This window comes from Crinia signifera, chromosome 1 (assembly GCF_055691185.1).
Source record: "Crinia signifera chromosome 1, ASM5569118v1, whole genome shotgun sequence".
Classification (NCBI taxonomy): domain Eukaryota; kingdom Metazoa; phylum Chordata; class Amphibia; order Anura; family Myobatrachidae; genus Crinia; species Crinia signifera.
Window position 1 is genome coordinate 471,064,731 of NC_139217.1, and position 6,000 is coordinate 471,070,730.

The following is a 6,000-nucleotide window of genomic DNA, read 5'->3' on the forward strand; positions in this document are numbered from 1 at the left end:
CAGCAATTGGTATACCCGTGTTCGCTGCTCAGGTGGCAGGTGATATCTATGTGGCTCGGGAGGGGGGAAGGTGCACCGAGGACAGGGCAAGGGGTTGTTTTATAGGGATGCAGTTATAATCCCGGTGGTCGGAATCCCGGCGTTCAAAATCCCGACCGCCGAAATCCCAACACTTTCTCCCTCTATGGGTGTCCACGACACCCATAGAGAGAGAATAAATTAGTGTGCCGAGCGTAGTCAGGCACCAAGTCCCCCTCTAGTCGGGATTTCGGCGGTCGAGATTCAGGCGTTGGGATTTGGAACGCCGGGATTCCGACCACTGGGATTTCGTATCAAACACGTTTTATAAGCCCTAATATGGCTTTCACAGTTTATTCACACACTACTAAATGATGGGACGCTAAGGGACCATCTCTTAGCATGTCTGACATATGACTGTATGTGTATGTGGGAGCCGGGGGGCTGTAGTCACATATGTAACATTGGTAATCCGGCCCTGTACATACCATCCCTTAGCGTGTCTGACATATGACTGTATGTGTATGTGAGGGTCGGGGGGCTGTAGTCCCATATGTAACATTGGTAATCCGGCCATGTACATATCATCCCTTAGCATGTCTGACATATGACTGTATGTGAGGGCCGGGGGCTGTCGTCACATATGTAACATTGGTATTCCAGCCCCGTACATACCATCCCTTACCGTGTCTGACATATGACTGTATGTGTATGTGAGGGCCGGGGGGGCTGTAGTCACATATGTAACATTGGTAATCCGTCCCCGTACATACCATCCCTTAGCGTGTCTGACATATGTAACATTGGTAATCCGGCCCTGTACATACCATCCCTAAGCGTGTCTGACATATGACTGTATGTGTATGTGAGGGCCGGGGGGGCTGTAGTCACATATGTAACATTGGTAATCCGGCCCCGTACATACCATCCCTTAGCGTGTCTGACATATGTAACATTGGTAATCCGGCCCTGTACATACCATCCCTAAGCGTGTCTGACATATGACTGTATGTGTATGTGAGGGCCGGGGGGGCTGTAGTCACATATGTAACATTGGTAATCCGGCCCTGTACATACCATCCCTTATCGTGTCTGACATATGACTGTATGTGTATGTGGGAGCCGGAGGGCAGTAGTCACATATGTAACATTGGTAATCCGGCCCCGTACATACCATCCCTTAGCGTGTTTGACATATGACTGTATGTGTATGTGGAGGCCGGGGGGGCTGTAGTCACATATGTAACATTGGTATTCCAGCCCTGTACATACCATCCCTTAGCATGTCTGACATATGACTGTATGTTTATGTGGAGGCCGGGGGGGCTGTAGTCACATATGTAACATTGGTAATCCGGCCCTGTACATACCATCCCTTAGCGTGTCTGACATATGACTGTATGTGTATATGAGGGCCGGGGGGGCTGTAGTCACATATGTAACATTGGTAATCCGGCCCTGTACATACCATCTCTTAGCGTGTCTGACATATGACTGTATGTGTATGTGAGGGCCGGGGGGGCTGTAGTCACATATGTAACATTGGTAATCCGGCCATGTACATATCATCCCTTAGCGTGTCTGACATATGACTGTATGTGAGGGCCGGGGGGGCTGTAGTCACATATGTAACATTGGTAATCCGGCCCTGCATATAACATTCCTTAGCGTGTCTGACATATGACTGTATGTGAGGGCCGGGGGGGCTGTAGTCACATATGTAACATTGGTAATCCGGCCCTGCATATAACATTCCTTAGCGTGTCTGACATATGACTGTATGTGTATGTGGGGGCCGGGGGGGCTGTAGCCTCCATATGTAATATTGGTAATCCGGCCCTGTACATACCATCCCTTAGCGTGTCTGACATATGACTGTATGTGTATGTGGGGGCCGGGGGGGCTGTAGTCACATATGTAACATTGGTAATCCGGCCCTGCATATAACATTCCTTAGCGTGTCTGACATATGACTGTATGTGTATGTGGGGGCCGGGGGGGCTGTAGCCTCCATATGTAATATTGGTAATCCGGCCCTGTACATACCATCCCTTAGCGTGTCTGACATATGACTGTATGTGTATGTGGGGGCCGGGGGGGCTGTAGTCACATATGTAACATTGGTAATCCGGCCCTGCATATAACATTCCTTAGCGTGTCTGACATATGACTGTATGTGTATGTGGGGGCCGGGGGGGCTGTAGCCTCCATATGTAATATTGGTAATCCGGCCCTGTACATACCATCCCTTAGCGTGTCTGACATATGACTGTATGTGTATGTGGGGGCCGGGGGGGCTGTAGTCACATATGTAACATTGGTAATCCGGCCCTGTATATAACATTCCTTAGCGTGTCTGACATATGACTGTATGTGTATGTGGGGGCTGGGGGGCTGTAGCCTCCATATGTAATATTGGTAATCCAGCCCTGTACATACCATCTCTTAGCGTGTCTGACATATGACTGTATGTGTATGTGGGAGCCGGGGGGCTGTAGTCACATATGTAACATTGGTAATCCGGCCCTGTACATACCATCTCTTAGCGTGTCTGACATATGACTGTATGTTTATGTGGAGGCCGGAGGGCAGTAGTCACATATGTAACATTGGTAATCCGGCCCTGTACATACCATCTCTTAGCGTGTCTGACATATGACTGTATGTGTATGTGGGGGCTGGGGGGCTGTAGCCTCCATACAGTATGTAACATTGGTATTCCAGCCCTGTACATACCATCTCTTAGCGTGTCTGACATATGACTGTATGTGTATGTGGGGGCTGGGGGGCTGTAGCCTCCATATGTAACATTGGTAATCCGGCCCTGTACATACCATCCCTTAGCGTGTCTGACATATGACTGTATGTGTATGTGGGGGCTGGGGGGCTGTAGCCTCCATATGTAACATTGGTATTCCAGCCCTGTACATACCATCTCTTAGCGTGTCTGACATATGACTGTATGTGTATGTGGGGGCTGGGGGGCTGTAGCCTCCATATGTAACATTGGTAATCCGGCCATGTACATACCATCTCTTAGCGTGTCTGACATATGACTGTATGTGTATGTGGGAGCCGGGGGGCTGCAGTCACATATGTAACATTGGTAATCCGGCCCTGTACATACCATCCCTTAGCATGTCTGACATATGACTGTATGTGTATGTTGGAGCCGGGGGGCTGTAGTCACATATGTAACATTGGTAATCCGGCCCTGTACATACCATCTCTTAGCGTGTCTGACATATGACTGTATGTGTATGTGTGAGCCGGGGGTCTGTAGTCACATATGTAACATTGGTAATCCGGCCCTGTACATACCATCTCTTAGCGTGTCTGACATATGACTGTATGTGTATGTGGAGGCCGGAGGGCTGTAGCCTCCATATGTAACATTGGTAATCCGGCCTTGTACATACCATCCCTTAGCGTGTCTGACATATGACTGTATGTTTTGGCATAGTAACAAGAATGATGTAGTTCTAGAAACAGCAGATGCCGGGAATGAGCTCCCGCTGGGTGTAGAACATGGATTTGGAGGACAATGGGTCATTATTAGATGAAATGCGCTTATATCCTCAGGAAGACCCATATATATATATAGGGGAATAGTAACATATCGCACTGTATTTACCATCAGTGACTTTACACCGACCTCAGCTACAGGCAAATCCCCAAATCTCGGGGGAATCACGGGGAAGAGGTCCGTTCCTTATATCTGGCTTGGATTGGCATGTAGATGTGTATACATAGACATAGTAATCTATGCAGCTAATACCCCTGTCAGACATGAACCTGGGTTTTATCGGCTCGGACCTGGGATACGGAATATGAGTCAATGCCATGGTTTCAGTACTTACTCCTTCACACTTGGATGATGGACCAAGACATCGCCGGTCACCCTGGAGCCGGGTCTTCCAGTCGCCTACATCTTCCATATTGAACGGGAAGTACAGACGGGAGCTGGAATATAAAGTACACAAGGACAGGGATGGACATTGGAAGACGATGCTTTGCAACCACCAATGTTTCTGGCTCGATGGAAATTGCTTTTCCATTTGATGCCATGACTGCAAAAGTTGGCAACCATGGCACACCTTCACCTGATGCCCATCTGACAGCACAGGAGCATTTAGTGGTGTAACTAGAAAGTATGCCAGCCCCAGAAATAAGTTTCTGGTAACACCCCCCCCCCCCCCCCCCCCCCCCAATAGATTACTTATAATTTTTCTAACCCTGTAACCGATGCGCTTCCCTGACAGATGCTAGAGGTCCAGTGGAGCCTCTAGCATCTGTCTCCTTCCTTAAGCCGCAGCTCAGATTGCGGTGGTGCAGAGGACCGTGGGGACACTCCTGTCAGTGGGGGAACCTGCAGCGCGGCAGCCAGGGCCGGATTTCCCACCTATGGGTGGCACCTGCTTGTGGCGGTACAGGATCCCCTATTCTCACGGGGGGTCCATGAAATGCGGGGTCGCGGGGGGTCCGCTGGGGGGGGGGGATTGCGGGAAGGGGGTCAGGGGGTCCGCAAATTGCGGGGAGGGGGGGACGCGGGGGTCCGCAAATCGCAGGAGGGGGGAGGGTGGCGTGAATCGCGGGAAGGGGGGTTTCGCAAATTGTGGGAGGGGGTTGTGGCGGTCCGTGAATCGCAGGAGGGGGTCACGGGGGTCCGTGAATATCAGGAGGGGGCGCAGGGGTGCTGTGAATCATGGGAGGGGGGGCGCGAATCGCGGGAGGGGAGGGCGCGGGGGGCGAGAATCGCGGGAGGGGGTAGCGGGGGCCTTGAATCACGGGGGGAGGGGGGGTGTCGCGGGGGTGCGCGAATCGCAGGAAGGGGGGGGGGTCGCGGGGGTCCGGGTGGGAGGGGTGCCGCTCACCTACACCATGGTGGATGGTGGGCGTGTACTGTAGCCCTGGCTGGGCAGGGGGAGGTGATGTCAAGGGGGTGGTCGTGTGTAGAACACTGGTCTTTTCCCTAGGGGGTGCGGGTTTGTGTAGAACGCTGGTCGGGAACGTTATACACACAGGGGATGAGTGACAGATCTGGCTAAATATATAAGAGATGTGTGACTTTGTATGTGACAAATAAATTTGATTTGCTCTGTTCCTGGACCTCCCTCATAATGTATGATTGCCATCACCTGTGTTGAACACGGTAAGTGATTAGAAAGGTGTTTCACCAAATTCCAGAATCAGAGCAATGTGTCCCTCCTGGAGAGGGGCATGCTGGGAGGTATGAAGCACTGTGTCCCTCCTGGAGAGGGGCATGTTGGGAGGTATGGAGCACTGTGTCCCTCCTGGAGAGGGTCATGTTGGGAGGTATGGAGCACTGTGTCCCTCCTGGAGAGGGGCATGCTAGGAGGTATGGAGCATTGTGTCCTCCTGGAGAGGGTCATGCTGGGAGGTATGGAGCATTGTGTCCTCCTGGAGAGGGTCATGTTGGGAGGTATGGAGCACTGTGTCCCTCCTGGAGGGGGTCATGTTGGGAGGTATGGAGCATTGTGTCCTCCTGGAGAGGGTCATGTTGGGAGGTATGGAGCACTGTGTGCCTCCTGGAGAGGGTCATGTTGGGAGGTATGGAGCACTGTGTCCCTCCTGGAGAGGGTCATGTTGGGAGGTATGGAGCACTGTGTCCCTCCTGGAGAGGGTCATGTTGGGAGGTATGGAGCACTGTGTGCCTCCTGGAGAGGGTCATGTTGGGAGGTATGGAGCACTGTGTGCCTCCTGGAGAGGGTCATGTTGGGAGGTATGGAGCACTGTGTCCCTCCTGGAGAGGGTCATGCATACTCTCCAACATGACCCATTCCATACGTTACAAAATGCTCTGTTACTGGACTTCCCTGCCAGTGGCAGTTACAGAGGATCGACTCCAGTACAGTCCAAAATTCAAAGAGGGGGAGCAACATTAACTGTCATGAGTCCAGGACAGTGATGTTTGGAGTGGCAGCTGGTGTGGCTCCCCTTTTTGAATATTAGACTGTGCTA